At 37.1% G+C, this 21,533-nt stretch overlaps 1 long non-coding RNA gene across 1 annotated transcript; it reads left to right on the top strand.

The window, feature by feature from the left end:
- Positions 1-13,641: 13,641 nt before the first annotated feature.
- On the top strand, positions 13,642-15,593 carry LOC120069057. Its single transcript, XR_005479430.1, has 3 exons — positions 13,642-13,826; positions 13,968-14,068; positions 14,185-15,593. It is a non-coding gene; the product is annotated as an uncharacterized LOC120069057 (long non-coding RNA).
- Positions 15,594-21,533: the final 5,940 nt, after the last annotated feature.

Below are 21,533 nucleotides of genomic sequence, written 5' to 3' on the forward strand. Positions count from 1 at the left end.
TTTCCCATTAACGTTCATCACGATTTCTCCCTTGTGTACATCAATTTGAGCGCATCGCTTGTTCCTTTCTTTTCAACCTGGGCTCTTTACGTCCATGGAGGTTTTCTCTTCTTTTCTCGATCTGCTGGGAACTTGATTGTCTCAATTCGGAGCTTCTTCCCATCAACGTTCATCACGAATTCTCCCTTGTGTACATCAATTTGAGCACGACCGGTCGACAGAAATGGTCGTCCCGATATGATGGGCGCATCTTCGTCCGCTTTATGATCCAGAATGATGAAGTCTGCCGATAAAATGAATTTGTCAATGAGACCACGACATCCTTCAACTCTCCCTCGGGGTGTACTCGGGATCTGTCCACAAGCAGAAGAGTCTTCGACATGGGCGCTAGTTTTCCTACATTCAATTGTTTGAAAACTGATAGTGGCATTAAATTTATACTCGCCCCAAGATCTCAAAGTGCTTGACCAATGTAGACCCCTCCAATTGAGTAAGGTGCCGTGAAGCTTCCTAGGTCACACATCATTGGTGGGATCATAGTATTTAACATTTGTGTTACTGCCACTTTAGTGATCTTTTCTTCATCATTCTATTTCTTTTCAATCTTTGCAGGAATGGTGGTAGTTGTACTTCTTCTGTTTTGTGTTCTAGAGGCTTGAAGATGGACGCAACTTCTAGGTTCATCTTCTCGGGCTCTTCTAAATCATATGTCAATGGGTTCTTGGGTTTCACCGCATTCGAGTTGGTCCTGGTGGGATCTTCCCCTTCTTCCGCTATCATTTTTTCACTTAGCAAGGAGACTGCGAGGGAGCTCAGTTGAGCTCGGCAATGCCCCTTGCGGTTTGTTTTTCAGCTCGCCCGCAATCTATCTTATTTGGACTTCGATATTGCAGATTGAAGTCGCCTGATTCTGGAGCACTGTCTCGTTTTTTTCTATGTACTACTTTAATAGGCTCTCTAGGGAAGAAGATGGTGGCGCTTGTGAGCTGTTGGCTTGATTTTGAGTTAGACCGTTCATTCGCGGGAAAAATCATGGCGGCCCTTCCTTTTGCACCATAGGTTGATTGCTCTGTTGTTGATTTTTCCACGTGAAGTTGGGGTGGTTTCTCCACCCGGGGTTGTATGTATCAGAGAAAGGGTTATTCTTTATGAAGCATATTGACTATGGATTCCTTGGGCATTCTTCAATCGGATGTGCTTCTCCACAGGTGACACAACTCGTGTTCGCTTGAGCGATTACGTTGACCTGCCCTTTATGCATTTATGGGCTATTGATTGTGATTCCCTGTATCAGATTCATCATCTCATTCATTTGAGTTTGTAGGGATGTGATGGCCTCATTGTTTACGTTACCTTCTCGGATTTTTAATCGTTGATTGCTTTACCTCCAATCTTCGTGATTCTTTGAAATGCGATCAAGGATATTTTTAGCCTCGTCATACGTTTATTCAAGAAGACCTCCGGCTGTTGCCACATTGGCAGCCATCTACGATGAGGCTTCAAACCGTGATAAAAGATTTCCATTTGGAGACAGTCAAGTAAGCCATTGTGCAAACAATCTCGCACCAATCTCTTAAACTTCACCCAGGCATCACTGAGCAATTCGTCAATATCCCATTCAAAATTTGTAATCAACTTCCTCCTTCTTGCGTTCTCTTTCAGGGGGAAGTACTTCTTCATGGACTTCTCTACTACTTGTTCTCAAGATGTTATGTCCCCTGGTTCGAGAGAATAGGCCCATTTCCTTGCTTGGTCGCATAATGAAAATAGGAACAACGTTAGTCGAACTTCCTCAGCTGAGATGTTTGGGAACACAAAAGTATTGCAAATTTCAATACAACTTCGGAGATGGACGTACGAATCCTTGCCACGCCTTCCACCAAACTGTTTGGCCGTTTGAATCATCTGCAACATAACCGATTTCATTTCAAACCTCCATCCGTCTAGGGGCTGGCCTCATGATTCTTTGGTAGAAATCATAGAGGTTGGGTGACGCATAGTCCCTAATGGGTTTATTGCGGTTGTTCGTTAGGAGAATGGGGTTTTCCATGATGTTGTTCGCATTTGCTGCTCTGTCTTTCGGTTGCTCCGCCATGTTGGGATTTCTCTCTTGTTGTTGTCGGCGGTTGTTTCTTCTTCATCTTCGGAACGTTCTTTCAATCTCTGGGTCATAGTTGGGCTCAATAACATGTCCTTCACTCATACGACACCCACTTCTTCCCTTACCAAAGAAGAGGAAGTGCACAGAGGTTGAAAGCTGCAAAGAAAATCAAAAGTTACTGTTAGCGCAATATGTACTGCCATAGTCCCCGGCAACGGCGCCAAAAACTTGATGCGTTGTGAATGTGATGAAATAATGGTATAAAATTACAGTGGTGAATTATGCGTTACACATGCAAGTTTTCCTAGTAAAATCCAAGTATAAGCCTTACTAGGTTTCTTGGTAAGTCCAGGGTCGAACACAGGGACTATTGAGATACTATGCGTTGGTAAATTTTGATTCCTTTGCGGTGGAAAAACAAAGAAGTTTGGTTGGTATTTTGTTTAAGTATAAATTCGATGCGACAGAATTGAGTAAATAGTTGATGACAGCGAAAGTTACAATAAGTATGCGGGGAACGGGTTGAGAAGGGATTTAGCTAACACTTCCTAAGATTGCGTTCAAGTTATACGATCGTGCTACACACACACAACAACATGTCATTTCTCAATGCAAATGCCATAGTTCCTATTTCTAGGACACATGCAATGTATATGATAATGTCGATGGTAATTCTAAGCCTCTATTCTTGTCTATGCGATGATGAATGATACACACATACACAAAAGTGACCGCATACTATCATATCCTACTTCTACAGTGCGTGCGATGCATAATAGCAAACAGAACTTATCTCTAAGTCTCTATCTCTTGCTTATGCTTTTCTAATCTGACTCCCTCAATCCTACATTCTAACTTGACTCTCTCAAGTCTAGGTTCTTTCTTTAGACTACTGTCTCAAGTATCTCTAAAGGGCGAAGGACACATACATAAGATAAGATGATCGCATAAAGTGAAGATCTTAAGTCATGCTAGCTAAGTGCTTCTCAACCCATTCGAAAATTTAGCTACTCATGCGAAATGTGATGAGATTGAACAAATGTTGATATGAGAATTCCATTTTATAAATAAAGTCATAATACAAAACAACAATGGAAAGTAGGGATAAAGAGCCTGGTAGCAATGTCTTGCTTCCCGAGGCTTTTAGACTGTCTTTTACTCTACTCTGCTCAGAAGAATGTTCTCGCTTTCGCAAGTGTCGACCCTCTCTCCTTTTACAGCACTCCCCGACAGTCTTTCGAGCTAATTAAGAATGATCTATCGGCGTCTTCTTCTCTTTCCTCGCCTCCGTCTTCTAAGTATATGAACAACTACAGAGTAACGACTAACTAATTGTATATTCTATCTTCTAAGTATATGGTGAACTGTGCCTAACTCTAACGAACTCTAACTCTCGAACTTCTTTAACGATGATGGCCTTCGGTATTGCAATGATGGGCAACGATGCTGCCTTTCTAACTATATTGTGAAGAAGCTTTTCTCTCAAATGATTGCAATGATGGGCGGTCATTAAATCTTCTGTCTAATGCGCCGATTAATGGTCACCAAAAATTTGAGTATACTTGCTACACTGTGTTGTTAACGGCTTGTCAACTAAATTCGGATTCAACCGTCATCAACTTTCCATCCCATCAAGATTTATTAAGCTTGATGTGCCATCTTTATGCAGCCACCTTCTTGAGCAGATTCTCGCGAGTGCATATGATCGCATGGTGATAACTTGTAGAAATACAAGTTATTTATATCGTTTTATTTAGATTGTGCGGAAAAAAGAAGGAAAAGTTGCATCGATTGTATAGAAATTGGCTTAGATACGCGAAAATTATAAAGTGTCGTAAGCACACCCGCCAACCCCCTTGCGATGGCAAAATGGAATGTCAAAGTCTTTGTTTTGTAGGAAACAGGTCACCACGTGCGACAATCGCTTGAGGACAAAAATGAACAAAGCATTAACACTGCATGCGGCAGACAACCGAGAACGAAAAAGAACAACAAAATTGCAACGCATGCGACGATCAATCATGGACTCAAACGATTAACACATTTCCACCGCATGCGACAATCGATAAAAAGATCAATGCAATTACACCGCATGCGGGATCGACCGTAGATGTAAAGAGCGACGCATTCGCAAGAACTTCTGAAATTGTACAGCTTTTCTATTGTACGATTCTGATAGATTGAACGTGGAGCAAAGCGGACATTTCCACCAAGCCATGGTAGGAAAAATCAGCTTTTTAGAGTGGGACCACTGATATAGAGGGAGCCAAGGTCTATAAATAGCTACATCAAATTCAAAGAAAGGAGGCTGGTCTAAAGAGATAACTTAGAGAAAATCTGGGGAGAAAGACGAGACAAGACCGAGAGGTAAGTCTCTGGAGAAAGCAATTATTTCCATTCCCAAAGAAGAAGCTCTGTGCAAAGATCACTTCTACTTGGAAAACAAGCCCGAGAGGAAAGTTCTCCACGCCATTTCTACCACACGCCGACAAGAAAATCGACTCTGATCAGAATCTGTGTCAAGACATTGACACTCTTTCCATATTTGTTCTTATTTTGTATTCACCTACTGTGTTTATCTCTAATCTTTCATTCACTATCTGTAACAAACACTTATCTTTAGGTTTAAATATAATTATCATATTCATCGCCATCTCTCTGTTCTTCTCCATACATTCATCATCCATTTCTTTCACCATATAAAGGGGAAGATTAAGCGAGTAAGTTAATCTTTGTTGAAGAAATCGACTGAGTTTAGCTAACACGTGCTCAACGGCATCTTCACCTGTGAGAGCAGAAGTGAAGATGTTATTCCACCTCTCGAAAGAAGGTTGGAAGAATGCGTTAACTAAAGCGAGAACTATTTCCAGAGATGGAAACAACCTTGCATTCACCACGTTCATTCCTTTCTCTCTACCCATTCTCTTTCTGGCTCATTTCACAAGACTTGCCACCGCATTCCTCAGATATCTTTGCACATCTTCACAGCCAGTCCTCACTTGTATATTTAATTTTTTATTCATTTATCTGTTATCACTTTCTACTTTATTACTACAATTTATTTATCACCGCAATTTATTTTACCACAATTTATTTTATCACCGCACTTTACTTTATTATCGCATTTCACTTTTACCGCATTTTACTTTTCTCAAACCAATTCATTATTCTTTTTGTTTATCGATCACATATACCACATAGTATCACACTAACCACCGCAATCCCCGTGTTCGACCTTAGATCACATTTAAAAACTTGCGTTGGAATTATACTTGGATTCAGCGTAAGAAAACTTGTGACACACGCACGCTACACAAACGCATACTACGAAAGCATCTAAGCATCACCGCATACATCATTTAGAATGTAGTATCACATATTATTATTATCGCAAAGTGCATATACATACAAACATACGTCGTCAGCAACCTGACAAGTTGACGATCATTAAAAATTTTTATGATAACACGATCATTAAAATTTTTCATTACAGGTTTTTGGCGCGGTTGCCGGGGATCGAAAACTTGAGTCATCACATCATCATAAATTTTCCATTACAAGTTTTTGGCACCGTTGCTGGGGATTGGCAACGTTTCTGTTGAATATTTTTGTGGTATTTTGCAGGACAGATCTTTGTTGTACTGTCTGTTTATGTGGAGAACAGGCTGACGGTGTATGAGTACTGGGACTGAACCAGAATTCAACGCCAACCCAGAGATCGAGCGAACTTTTCGCGCACGAGCACGTCATAACCATACAAGTCAAAGAAAAAACATGGCAAATAAAAACGATAGGCCCAATGGGAATCAAGGAATAAATCGGCCGGCACAAGACTCAGTTTTTCTGGCCACCGACCGCAATATTCCAATGAGGAAATATGCGGCGCTGAACTTGTATGACTTCTCGCCCGGAATTACAAGACCTACGGTGGAAGAGAATGCAAGATTCGAAATCAAGCAGTCATGCTCCAAATGATTCAAAATGCAGGGCAGTTTGGAGGTCTACAAGGAGAAGACCCGCAGACACACTTAACCAACTTCGTAGAAATGTGCAATACATTCTCCATTTCTGGCGTGACTTTTGAAGGAATTAGACTGTATTTCTTCCCGTATACACTTTGGGATGAGGCATAAAGGTGGGCTCATTCATTGGAGCCAATTGTGAACCCTGAATCCTAATTTCTCTACTTTAGTATATTCCCTATTGAGATCAGTGTGATGAGTAGGTTGACATGGAAACTAGTGTGAATGGTAGAGAAAAGAGTGGAAAATTAGAAGAAAAGAGGAAATTTGGAAGTTTGACTTTTGGGGAAAAATTGGAAAATTTGGCTAAGTATAGAATTTTGTGTGTATCAACATTGGAAGGGTTGTTGGTGAGGGCATGCAACTGAAGAAGGAAAATGAAGATGACGCGTTGGAAGGCACAAGGGTAGGCAAGGCATGCGTTAGAAGGCAACCATACGTGAAGCAACCTCGGCCAGCACCCTTGCCCAATGCGTCGAGCAGCCTTGGTCAAACGCCCTGCCCATGCATCGAGTGGCCATACACATGTGTTGAGCGCCCTGCTGAATGGCCACGCACATGCATTGAGTGCCGTGCCAAGCACGCCCATGCGGTCAAGCACGCCCATGCGTCAAAGCAGCACGCCCATGCGTCAAACGGCTAGCCTGTGTAGCACGCCCATGTGTCGGTGGTCAGCACCATGTGCCCATGCCAAGCAAGTCGTATAATGCTACCTAGTGAGTCATGCGTCGAGGATGGACGATCACCTTATGTGTTGGTGATGGTTAGCTCTTTACGATGGCTAAGTTAAATTGAAGTGGTAGTGAATTGGCTTGCTATGCCTTGATGATAGGCTATGCATTAAGTATGGATTATGTGTTGAACATCCAAGAGTTGGACGCATACAAAGGATGAGATCATCAGGTGAACATCATCAAAACCATGTGTCTTCTTGGTAGGAAAGCCTTAAGCCTTAAGAATTTGAGGTGGTGGCATTAGATTAGAGGCTCATGTGTTGGCAACATGGGAGGAAGACACTTAGCTTGCATTGATCACAGAATTGCGTTGATGGGGTGAGAAGGAGACACTTGTCCATGCATCCAAGTAGTTGATGTCAACTCTAGATAAGGTTTGGACGCCTATAAATAGAGCCAAGAGACTTTATTTTTAGTTCACAATTCAAAAATACCGTAAAAAGAGTTGGAAAGTTGAGCAAACCTTGCGTTGGAGCCAAAATCCATGCATTAGTCATAGTATTTCAAAGAGGACGCATTGGACAGAGAAGTCTGGAAAGCAGCATTAACTTGGGACGAGGAGTTCTCCCAATTTACTCATGCATTTGGAGTGAATTCAAAGCTAGCTGAAAGCTCTGTGAATCTAGTTATCAGGGTAGGGCTGCCGGAGGAAAAGCTCGAAGGGATCAGGCTAGAAACTGAGAAGAAGACAGAAGGATCAGGCTATCGGATCAGTTTGGGCCAATCTTGAAGATTCTGTGATTCCGGCCAAACCATGAGAAGTTCTAAGCTCAAAGTTTAGGGTAAGCTTCCTGAGATATTTTATAATATTCTTGTAGAAGGAAGTATCTTAAAATAAGGTCTAGAACTATGAGTAATCTAAACTGTAATTTGAATCTAGATTCTAGGGGTGAAAAGGGAGCCCAAGGTAGAAAAAGGAGCTACCAGAGTGAAAAGCTCCTAAGCAATCAAGGTGAGTGGCTAAAACGTTTTGACTAAAGCATTTGCTTAAAATGTTTTATTGCAACGTGTTATAGAAAGAATGTTTTAAAGAAGATTATTCTCATGCCAGCAAGTTTACAAAGTAATTTCCAAGCAAACCATGAGTTATGTTTTAAATGCATGCATGTGTGAGAAATTGTTGAAAAGCGATATGTGTTAAATATACTCAGCTTGCATTAGTACCTTTAAAGCCATGTTTTTATATGTGTTATACTTTACGTGCTTTAAAAAGAGAAAGTCATTTATGACTAGTTTTACTTAAAACGCGATACCGAAGGACGTTTGAGAAGGTATCCGCCCAACTAGATACTGAAGGACTATGAGAAGGTATCTATTGATACTGAAGAACGTTTGAGAAGGTACCAAACCAACTAGATACTAAAGGACGTTTGAGAAGGTATCTAAACAGAAGTACCTAAGGTATGACGGTACTTAGTATGGCCACGTGCACGTAGGTAGAGTCAGAGATTGAGCAAAAGGGTCCTCTCTTGACTAGTAGTTGGTGTTGGGATTGTTTTTATCCACAGTAGAGTTATCCTCAACTGAGAAATAGTTTTACTGTTTTATGATTAAAATAGCTTTATATGTTTCATGCTTGGAAAATATTCATATTGCAGTACAAGTACTGTAGAAGCTTATATTTCAGTTAAACTCTTTATTGAGATTTTGCATGAGAATCAATTATCTTTCTTAAGTCACTCATTAGGTGCAAGCTCACCCCGTTTTCAAATGTTTTCCTTTCTCCCCCACAGGTAGCGGTCAAATCCTCTGAAGATAGCTCTGCATCTACTCTACCACTAAAGGATAAAGAGATTTGTAACCTGTCTGTTTAGGTGGTTACTGTTAATATTGTATACATGTTACTGTTGTTCATGCAGGGACTAAGGTTTTTGGGTTTTGGGACTTGTAAATCTAGTGTTGTAATGACTCTAAATATGTTATGTTTCTAAATTATTAAATTTTTGGCCTAAAGACAGTCCACTGTATATAAGTTATATTTTGGTATCAGAGTTATTCCGCAAGAGTTATTAGGCAGTAAGTGTCAGCCAAATGGTTGATGACTACTGCAGTCACGCCCTTCTCTAGGCTAAGAGGGTGGTCTAGGGTGGGGTGTGACATAAATGAAATCAATTCTTGGGACAAGTTGGTCGAGCGGTTCATGAAGAAATTTTTCCCACCCGCAGCCAACGCAAGAAGACGAAGGGACGTGTTAAATTTCGAGCAAATGGAAAATGAGACTCTGAGCACTGCATGGGTGTGATTTAGAACCTGTCTCTTATACACATCTAGATGTGTATAAGAGACAGACTCTGAGCACTGCATGGGTGCGATTCAGAAGACTGGAGAAGAACTGTCCGCATATCAGAATTCCTGGTTGCGTTCTCATGGAAACCATCTACAATGTCCTGGATAGATCGATGCAAGCTGTTGTTGATGCCTCTACGGCAGGAGGATTTATGGACAAAACGTACACTGAACTCAAGGTCATCTTAGATCGTATTTCGTGAAATATAGATGAATGGGTAGATAATGGGTATGGAGGAAGAGGCCCAGAGCGAAGAAAAATGGAAAGCGCCATTGTACTTACTGATACAATGACCACATTGGCCGCCCAAATGGCCGCAATTACCTCACTCCTCCAAACGATGGCGATTAATCAAGGAACTCTCTCCCAGGGTGCAGTGCAAGCCAATGCGCTAATGCAAGTGGCAGCGATAAGCTGTGTACAATGCAGAGGGGGTCACTTAGTGGAAATGTACCCATCAAACCAAAAAATAATGTACTCGATCCAGAACAACCCATACAACAACACATAAAACCAGGGTTAGCGGAATCACCCCAACTTCCGTTGGGGAGGGAACAACGACCAGGGAGGCCAAAGGAATCTGCAGAGTAATCAATCCGGGAATCAAGGGAATCCTTTGGCTTTTCATCAGGGTCTGAATCAAAGAAATTATCAGAATAGGCAATCACACAACAAACCTTCCTTATCCAGCACCTCAAAAAATTCGTCGTCCTTGGAAGCTCTGCTCAAGCAGTATATGGAGAAAAATGATGCGATCATGCAATCGCAAGCATCTTCCATAAGGAACTTGGAGGTCCAGGTCGGGTAGCTGGCGGCCGAGCTTAGAAATAGAATACATGGAACGCTGCCCAGCAACTTAGAAACCCCTAGATCGAATGGGAAGGAACAATGTCAGAATTGACATTGGGCAGGCAAGTCTGATCGCCTTTTTTTTCTTTTCTTTTTTTTTTTTTTTTTTGGATGAAGAGCAAATCTTACAAGGGTTTGGAGATGAAAATAAAAAAGATGAAAAAAGAACTCTCTTCAATAGTGGATACACAGATCTAATTTCACAAACTTTTTCAGAATAATCCTTACAAGTAAAAGCTGTATAATGGCTATGGAAAATAGAAAAAAGTTAAAACTAAAAAATTATCGTTATTTGTGCCTTAAACTCAAGTAATTGATTAGTTTATTAATTTAATTCTTAAACATCGAATATTAAATTATCAATCAATAGTTGAAATCCATGTTTATTATTCTAACTTTCTTTGAATCATAAGGACCAAATTTACAATTTAATTAACCTACAAAAATCAATTTAAATTTACAAATTATAAAACCTCCCACGAATAATGGAATTTATTTCACGTTTTCTATTATTTATAGAACATTAAGTTAAAGCTCTGTATATCCAAATAAGTATATTGATACACATTATTTTTAACATAGAGTTTCATTTTCCAAAATTGAATTGAATTACTTAATTGAGAGCTTAAAACTTATCTTAAGGTAAATTAATTAGGAAAATTAATGAAAGTTTCTTTGAAATATTAGTGAAGATTTTTTATATTTAGCCTAAATAAAATTTTCGCCCATAAAATTTTAAAGTCATGAATTGCATAATAAGGAAAATATCATTAAACTTGATCATTATTTCAAGCATTTGTTGTTTTTAAGATTTACAAATATTTTGTGTTGTGTAGAGAAAAGGGTTATATTTTAACTCTTATTGCATGATCAATAGCATTAACAAGTAAAATGTGGGGGTTTCAAATAATTTTAAGAGTTACAACAACAAAGCACGTGTCTAGTTCAGAAATGCAATTTCCATTTCCAAGTCTTCGCCGAATGCACAAACTTTGGCATTGTTCATTTTGAGAAGCACTGGTGTCTAAGCAAGTTGAATCACAAACTAATGGCTGAGAATGTCCTATCTTCAGTTCCACATCTACATCAAATTCAAATAAATGGTAGATTTTCATTCAATTGTGATTATAAGTTTATTATGTGACAAACTATTCATTTGAGATAAATAATTGTAATTTTTTTTTATGTGTAATGCGAGTAAGTATCACAAAAATAATGCAGTATAGGATACATCTATGTACTTCACTTAGATATATTGAGAAAAAGAGAAAGCATGACTTACGAGAGTAAACACAAAGGGAAAACACAATCATTGTAGTGAGAGTAATCCAAAAAACTTATGTAAAAAATTTCATATAAAAATTTAAAAGAATATAAAAAAAATATCCAATTAATATAGAAAACGAGAAAAAGAACCTTTTCAACATATTTTGTAAAACTAAGGGACTAAAATGGCCAAATTGAAACCTTAGGTACCAAATGCAAATATTCTTGAAAACTTACGTACTAAAAAGATGTTTTTCCCATTAAAATATTTTGAATTGATAATATACTCTTGATTATTGATGAAACAATAGATCTCTTTCATTTTTTATTCAAAAACAATGATTGAAAATTAAGAAGTTATGAAAAGCTCAAATGTAGTATTTTTTTTTTTTCTTAATTTGTGATTAGCAATTAAAAATCTTAGTCTCGCTTTTTGAATTTTATAAAATTATTTTTCGGTTGCTTAAATTTTTTGGGGGTTTGGATTTGTCTATGTTTTTTTAAGTTGTGTGAATTCATTTAATTTGAGAACTAAAAACAAAAACTAAAGAAAACTTATAATCAAATATAAATTTTTTTCATTTATCACAATTAAATTTCAAAGAAAAATCTTTCTTTTCCCCATGAGATATATTTGTTGAAATATATATAATATGTATGCATGATGTGTGTATGTGTATGTATATATATAGTAGATGTGGAGGTAGCAGATGATTATTGTGTTTGTATAGTATTCATACATATTTAAAGCATGAAAGTATAGCAAAATAGAGCATCTCTTTCATTATAAACAAAATCATGCATATTATTCCTCTATATATATAACTTCCTCAACTTGGTAAAAATTCTTTGCTCAAACTTATTCAAACATCTTACATTTCACAAGGACACATAACTACACATATCTCTAAAAGTTGTATCTTATCTGAAACTCTTTTATCTGAATTCGAACTCAAACTTTTCCTTGAGAAAAATTTTAAACACTTCTACCGATAGCTTTAGGAGTAGATGATAGAACTAAATGCAGATTGTTTTGTCTTGGAGGAACCCACTAGCTTTAAAGCTTAACCGATGCAACCCCAATGGTGAATTGTAAGAAATTAGTTGCTCCCAAAGATTTACACAACACCTAATCTCTGACGTGCGCTTGGTGGAGAAAGGATTTAAATTGGATGAAAAATAGTTGAAAATTAGTAACATGAAAATTAAAGAGGATGAAGAAGATGAAGAATTAGGGTTTTTGTGCTCTATCTTCTCATGACCAAATTAAAGAGATTCAGAAATGAGAATTAATTCCATGAATTATTGTTTGAATCGCCTAAATAATCAAAACATTTTTAGAAATTCTTTTTGAAAATGGTTACAAAACAATAAACTTTTTCATTAAAAAATAAATAGCAATGTATTAAAAAGTTATTTCTTTTTACCTATAAGCATGGTTACTCGAACCCGAACTTGGAGTAACCAATAAAATTTTAAGATACAAGTAATAAAAAAATCCTGAATTTTTTCTTTCGTTTAAGAATATACCCTTATTCTTGCAAAATTGTAGCAGTATATTTACTTTTAAAAAATTTTTAAAAACTATTATTCGAGTAGAAATTTTTAAGAATGGAAAAAAAAAATTAGATCCCAAGTTAGTGCAAAAACTATGGAGAACGATAATAAGAATAGAATACTAGCACATAGTTCCAAGTCACTATCTCAATCATTTAAAGTCACTACTACACGATCGTTCTAACTCCCAATTTTCATCCAACACTTCAAAAGATTTATACCCCAATGGATATATTTTTCGTGTTGATTGAGAAATAAATTACCTATACAAGAATATGACTGCATTAGAATCATCCTTCAATTAGTGAAAATCATCCATTAATTTAACTATACTAGAATTTAGGAATAACTTTTCACCTAAAAAGAAGAGAAAATATTACATTTTATCACATATGTCATAGGTTAGACTTTTAATAAAACTTAATCAGATAATTAAAATTTTAAACTCCAAATTTTAAATTCCTTAATGTATGTGCTTGACCATTACAATGTTACTTATTGTTTTAAAAGCATGTTGAATAAGTTAGGTTTATTTGTTTCAATAAAAAAGAGTATGTGAATATGCAATTAAAAGGAAATTTTCTAGATGATAAAAGGAAAATATATGAAACTTGGTTAAGTAATGAGAATAATAGAGTGATTAAGTATGAATTAAATGTGGAATTGGGAGAAAAGTATTTAATATTTCTTTATATATAAATTAAAAGGGATTATTTGTTTAAGTACTAACAAAAGGGGAGTAATTTAACCCTATAGAGTGGGGTAATCAATTTAAAGTAGCTGCAGGCAAAATTTTTAAGGAGAATAAAAAGGTGCTGGTGATGAATATAAAGTAGCAGATTGTGAAGATCGGTGTTCAAAAATTCATCATGAAATTTTTGAATTTATTTCATAAATTCATAGGAAATTGAGTCAAGAAGACGACCTAGGGCTGCCGGAGTGAATCTCAATCGGAAATATGGTGAAAAACGGAAAAGACTTGAGGTTGGTTTGAATTTGGGCAGTTTCGAGTAAGTTGTGGTTTTTTTATGACTTTGAGCTGTAGACAATAAATTAAAAGCTGAAATTTTGGGGCTTGCACGAAAAGTTTATTAATAGTTTTCGTGAAGGATGTTCATGCAAATTATGGATAGAAATTGATGAATTTGTAGGTAAACAGAGGCTATATGGGAATTCAATTAAAGCAGAGTAGGGGTAGTTTTGGTAGCTTATTTTGAAGTATTCGAGGAACTTTAAAGCTGAAAATCCTCAGGTTAGTAAATTAAAAAGTTGTCTATGAGTTTAATGCAAGAAATTTGATGGAATTTGGTTTAGAAATTGATGAATTATGGGTCGAAAGCTATATATAAATGCTTCTGTCACGTACAGTTCTATACCCGTGGAGAATTTGAAGAATTTCTCTCAAACCTGTTGATCAATTGGGATATTTTCTTCCTAAAGCTTGAAGATAATCGAATAAGAAGAACTTCGAGGGCTGCTTAAGGGGAACGAATTTGGAAAAGCCATCAATTTTGAGGAAATCAGTGGATTTGCACAAAATTTCGTAGAAATAGAGTAGTCGGGATTTAATCGAAATTTTTAGCTATCCAAGGTAATTCGTGAACTCTAACTTATTGGGTAATTTAGTTTAGAGGTAGTTAATTAGTTCTGTAGAATAAATTTGAGTGTTTTTGGGTTGGATTGGGTGAAATCGAAGCTTAAAATCTTGAAAGTAGCTGTAGGAAAACAGAACAACTCTCAGAAAGTTGGTGGTCTTCGAAGAAGATGATGTGTGCATCTTTTTCCCGTCATCAAAATCCTTTTTGAGATTTAATGTCATTTGAATAATTTGGAGCAATTTGTTTAAGAAATCTATGCACTTAAGGGAGATTTAAGGGTTTTTATTATTATTATTATTTGTTTGAATAATTTAAAGGCTAAGGATGCTTAAACCCTAAAATTTGGCCATTTTGGGGATTATTTGGGGGTTAAGGGAATTATGGTTAAATGATAGTTGTTTATGCAGTGTTTGGACTGGATAACCATAAGTTAATAATGTGATTTTTAGGCCATGTTCAATTAGGAGAGGCTTATAAATCCGAAGGATCGATCCAAAAATTGTGAGTGACAAAACTAAGTGTTTTCAAATGTTTTAGCAAGCACATGACTATTTAAAAGTTTAGAATCATGTTTGCCTCATTTTATTGTATTCTTAAGTAGTTTCCAAGCAAACTAATCTTTCAAAGCACGTGTTTTATGCTATTCATGCTTTCAAGTATACATGTTTTACTGTATGATTATTTATGATGATTATGTTAAATCCGATACTGAAGGACTTGAGAAGGTATCTGGGTAGTAGTACCTAAGGTATGACGATACCTAGTTATTACCACACGTATGTTGGTAGAGTTGACTTTGGTAGTGTTGAGATTAAACCATGCCAACTAAGGATTGACGTTGAGGAATTGAGCAAAAGGGTTCTCTCTCAACTAAGGATTACGTTAGTTATGTTTTTTAGAGATACTATGTTTTAAAATGTTTTAAGTATGAGTTTGCTTGCAAGTTTTAGTTACAAGCATGATGAATATGTTTTATTAGTCACTCATTGGGTGAGTAACTCATTCTTTCAAATGTTTTCCATTTCCCAAGTAGTGGTCATCTTCCCAGAGGTTAGCTGCCCTATTGTTCTGCCACTCAAGGACTTAAGCTAACAGTTTAAAGTCTAAATAGAAGTTTTAGGTGTTTATTTTGTAAATATTTGTTCATATGTGTTGCTTATATTAGGGATATGAAGTATGTTGCATCCACTGGACTCTGTACCTGTTCATATGATGTAGTTATGCGGTTGTTGATCCCTAGTGTTATAAGGTTACTTTTAAAGTTTTATTAGTTTGGTGAATATTATATATGTATTCTAGGGATTTCTAAGCAGGTTAAGGATATTAGTGTTGGGATTGATTTCCTAATTCTCCCAAAGTCTCGTAGTTTGTAAACTGTCCACATTTATGAACAAAATAAGAGTTATTTTATTTGACATTTACTCATATCCAATAAACAAAGAAACATGGTTATTATATGAAAACTTAAGCATGTATATGAGATATACAAGTAGATCATGCCTTAAGTGATAACCTAAGGATTAAGGAGAGATACCTGATCCTGGTGACACTACAAATACGGCCTGCTTTGTAGAAGCTTGCAAGTGTTGTGAACTATTATAGATGGTAGTTCCTGACCATTCATATGGAGACATGCGAGCGGGGGTATCCTATATAAAAAGTTTGTATAAGATTGGACCACGAGATGACTAGTCTCCTTATATAACGTCGTTGATACTTGAGATTTACATCTCACCTAAATGACCATAGGTGACATGACCTCAATTCTGAGTGTTTTGGGAATGGCTTTTGAGAGAGATCCTTTGATTAGTATGGGTGAGAGTGGCTAGATTGCCAACTCAACATGCCTACCTTTTTTGGAATTCGTCTGATCTGGGAGCTGGGAACTAAGTTACACAAGATGGAATTCACTCTTTCCTCGAAGTAGGGGTAAGTAGATAGATTGCTCCCTGAAGGGTCGATTGTGGGTCTTGAACATAATGGTCACAACTTCTCTTTGGAAGAGAGGACTCAGTCATAGTAGGACTATGACTTATGTTCATTAGAGGGATCCGTGGCACTTAAGGAGTTAAATGTAACTAGAGGGGCATAACGGTTATTGGCCCAACTGTACTTACGAACGATCGGTGAAGGGTTATCGCATTGTTGATTGGTTGATATGGACAAAAAATATATCTGTAATAAAGAGATTGCAGCTGTCGGTTTTTAGTGGAATGCCTGGCAGTTAACGAATGGTGGATCTCGTGACTAAAGAATTTAGTCAGTTATTCATGTACCCTTGGAGTTTCAAGTTACAAGTCCATAAGGTCCCTTTGGTAGCTCAATGGATTCAAGTTGAGAATCAGTTCTTGGTATTGATTTGAAATGCTCAGATTGACAAGAGAAAATTCGATTATATATGATATGGTCGATGTGATGTATGAGATATATCAAGTGGAGGATTAATGTAAATGTGATTTACATTAAGTATCATGAAATAGAAAAAGAACTATGATTTATATGTTTCATGAGATGAAAAATTAAAACTATAGATTATAAATATAATATGGTAAGTTAGTTATCATATATCGTCTCCTTTTCTGAGAGTAAATTTTTTATTCTGAAGAATGATATGGAGATTGGTTTTAGTTCAATGGAAAATAACTTGTATGTACTAACATCGTTAGTCATAAAAGCCTTGCTTAATACTGAAATGTTCAGTACAATGACAACTGCAAAAAGACCAAAGGTTTCTCTTAAGAAAAACACCCATCTTTAGCATCCAAGGTTTGGTCACATCAACTTCAATAGGATTGAGAAGTTGGTGAAATGTGGACTTCTAAAGAGTTTAGAAGAAAACACCTTGTCGGTGTGTGAATCATGTCCTAAAGGCAAGATGACCAAACGACCTAGAGCCGAGGAAACCTTGGAGCTTATACATTCAGACCTCTGTGGTCTGATAAGTGTTAGAGCTCGAGGTGGGTATGGATATTTCATCTCTTTCATAAATCATTATTCAAGATACAGGTATCTATACCTAATGCAACATAAGTATGAAGCCCTTGACAAGTTCAGGGAGTATAAGGCTGAAGTTGAAAACTTATTAGGTAAGAAGATAAAAACCCTATGATCAACTCGTGATGGAGAGTATATGGACCTCAACTTCCAGAACTATATGATAGAACATGGAATAACATCCCAACTCTCAGCCCTAGGTACATCTCAACAGAATGGTGTATCAGAAAGGAGAAACTGAACCCTGTTGGACATGGTTCGATCTATGATGAGTTATGCTTATCTTTTAGACTCGTTTTGGGGATTCGCAGTGGAGACTGCATGTTACATTTTGAACAACATCCTAGAAAAGTGTTTCACAAAAATATTTTGAGTTGTGGAAAGGCCAAAAAGGTAGTTTACGTCATTTTAAGATTTGGGGATGTCTGACCCACTTGCTAGTGGCTAACCCAAAGAAGTTGGAACCACGTTCAAAAGTTTGCCTCTTTATAGGCTACCCCAAGGAAACGTGAGGTGGATACTTCTATGATTCGAGTGAGAATAGGATGTTTGTGTCGACAAACGCTATCTTCTTGGAAGAAGAACACATCAGGGATCATAAACCATGAAGTAAGCTTGTTTTACATGAGATTTCTAGTGAGACTACTGAGAATTCAACAAGAGTTGTTGAACGACCGATAAATCAACAAGAGTTATTGATATTGGTTCATCTAGTCAACCATCTCAAGAGTTGACTCTACCTCGACGTAGTGGGAGGGTTGTGAACCCACCAGAATGCTACATGGGTTTGACTAAAGCCCAAAACATCATGTCTGATGATGGGGTCGAGGATCCATTGTCTTATAAGCAATCAATGGAGGACGTTGACAAAGTTGGGTAGATTAAAGCCATGAACCAAGAAATGGAGTCTATGTACTTCAATTCTGTCTGGGAACTTGTGGATCTACCTAATAGGGTAAAACCTATAGGGTGTAAGTGGATCTACAAAAGAAAACACAGTGCAGATGGAAAGGTACGAACCTTTAAGGCTAGACCTGTGGCAAAGTGTTATTCCCAGGTTGAGGGAGTGGACTATGAGAATACTTTCTCAACTGTTGTCATGTTGAAGTCTATCAGGATACTCCTATCCATAGCCACATTTTATGATTATAAGATATGACAAATGGATGTCAAGATTGCCTTTCTGAATGGTCATCTTGAGGAGACCATCTACATGGCTCTACTAGAGGGGGTTCATTGTTCTAGATAAGAGCAAAGAGTTTACAAGCTTAATAGGTCCATTTATAGGCTGAAACAAGCATCTAGATCGTGGAACATTAGATTTGACAGTGCAATCGAATCGTTTGGCTTTGATCAAAATGTTGATGAGCCTTATGTTTACAAGAAAATCATCAACAGCTCAGTAGCTTTCCTGGTACTGTATATGGATGATATCCTACTCATTTGGAATGATGTAGGTTTTTTGAGTGACATTAAGAAGTGGCTAGCTGCCCAAATCCAAATGAAAGATTTGGGAGAGGTGCATTATGTTCTAGGGATCTAGATCATTTGAGATCGTAAGAACAAAATGTTAGCCTTGTCTCAGGCATCGTACATTGATCAAATGTTGATCAGGTGCAGAACTCCAAGAGGGGTTTATTACCCTTCAGGCATGGAATTGTTTTGTCTAAGGATAAATGTCCTAAGACACCTCAAAAGGTTGAGAAGATGAGACAGATTCCTTATGCTTCGGCTGTTGAAAGCTTAATGTATGCAATGTTATGTACTAGACCTGACATTTGCTATGCAGTAGGGATTGTCAGTCATTATCAGTCCAATCTAGGATTAGATCACTGGACGATGGTCAAAACGATCCTTAAGTATCTTCGGAGAATGAGGAACTATAAGCTCGTGTATGGAGATAAAAATTTGATCCTTACAGGATACATAGACTCTGACTTTTAAATTGAAACAGATTCTCGGAAATGGACATCAGGGTTAATGTTCACTCTGAATGAAGGGATTATAGTTTGGCGAAGCATCAAGCAAGGATGCATCGCGGACTCCACTATAGAAGTGAATACATAGTCGCTTGTGAAGCTGCTAAAGAGGTTGTTTGGCTTAGGAAGTTCCTTACAGAATTGGAAGTTGTTCCAAATATGGCTTTGCCAATCACTCTCTATTGTGATAAAGCGGGGCTGTGGAAAATTCAATTGAACCTTGGAGTCATCGAACAGGCAAGCATATCGAATGGAAATATCATTTGATTATTGAGATTATGCATCTCGGTGATGTGATAGTCATGAAGATCGCATTAGAGCACAATGTTTCTGATCCGTTTACAAAGGCTCTCACGGCTAAAGTGTTCGAGGGTCATATAGAGAGTTTGGGTCTACGGGACATGCGACATCTTGTATAGGACAAGTGGGAGATGATACTGGGGTATAGAGTATGCCTAGTTTATTGTATATTGTAATGTTTTTCATGTATTCTACATTAATCTCCTAAGACATTAGGACAAGTAGAAGATTGTTAGGATTAGTGTCCTAATTCTCCTGAAGTCTCGTGGTTTTTAAACTTTGTACACATTGTTATTAATAAAATAAGAGTTATTTTAGTTTCATTTACTCATATCCAATAAACTAAGATCCGTGGTTATTGTATGTAAACTTAAGCATGTATATGGAATATACAAGTAGATCATGCCTTAAGTACTAACCTAAATGGTCTGTAGTATGAGAATAAAGGAGGGATACTTTATCCTGGTGACACTACGGATATAGCTCGCTTTGTAGATAGTTACAAGTGTTGTGACGTGCTACAAATGGTCTGATCCTGACCATTCACGTGGAAACATGCGAGCAGGGGTGTCCTATACAAAGAGTTTGTATAAGACCAGACCACGAGATGATTAGTCCCTTTATATAATGCTGTTGATAATTGAGACTTACATCTCACTTAAATTACCATAGGTGACATGACGTTAATCCTGAGTGTTTTGAGAACTCCTGCATATGAAGGCGGTCCTTTGATTAGTATGGATGAGAGTGGCCAGATTGCCAACTCAACAAGCCTACCTTTTTAGAGATTTGTCTGATTTGTAAGCTGGGAACTCAGTTACATAAGACGAAATCCACTCCTTCCCTGAAGCAGGGGTAAGTAGATAGATTGCTCCTTTAGGGGCTGATTCCGGGTGTTGAACATAGTGGTCACATCCTCTCTTTGGAAGAGAGGATCCAATCATAGTAGGACTATGACTTATTGTTCATTAGAGGAATTAGTGGTACTTAAGGTGTTAGATGTAACTATAGGGGCAAAACGGTAAATTGGCCCAAATGTACTTACAATCGATTTGTGAAAGGTTATTGCAATGTTGATTGGTTAATTTGGACACAGAAATATATCTGTAGTGAGAAGAGTGCAGCTGTCGACCTTTAGTGGAGTGCCTGACAGTTAAGGGATGGTGGACATCGTGACTAAAGAGTTTAGTCAGTTATTCACGTACCGTTGGAGCTTCAAGCTATAGGTCCATAACGTCCCCTTAGTAGCTTATTGGATTCAAGTTGAGAATCAGATTTTGGGGTTGATTTTAATTGTTCAAATTAACAAGAGAAAATTCAATTATATATGATATAATTGGTATGATGTATGAGATACATCAAATGGATGAATTAATGTAAATATGATTTACATTAAGTACCATAATAGAAAAAGAACTATGGTTTGTATGTTCATGAGATGAAATATTAAAACTATAGGTTAATTTAACTTGGTAAGTTGGTTAACATATTTATATATAATATATTAATTATATTATAATTAATTCTTTTTCACAAATAACCGATTGAGTGGGAGGTTATTGGAAGTTTATGGTAACCGTGAGATAAAAGGAAAATTTTTTTCCTAAATTTAAAAGTTGCCTCATTCAGAAAGTTCTCACAGAGACAAGCTATCAAGTGAAAGCATTTCACTAAGCGATAGCGTTGACAGAGACTAAATGATTGTATAGAGTTGACTATACAATAGTCATTCAGCTAATCATTGCTACATGATCGACTGACTAAGTCTATACGATCATTTACTAAACGATAGGGCACATCGTCTAGACGATAAACTGTGTTCTTATCTCCCACTAGCTCGATCGAC

Source organism: Benincasa hispida, unplaced genomic scaffold (assembly GCF_009727055.1).
Source record: "Benincasa hispida cultivar B227 unplaced genomic scaffold, ASM972705v1 Contig189, whole genome shotgun sequence".
Lineage (NCBI taxonomy): Eukaryota > Viridiplantae > Streptophyta > Magnoliopsida > Cucurbitales > Cucurbitaceae > Benincasa > Benincasa hispida.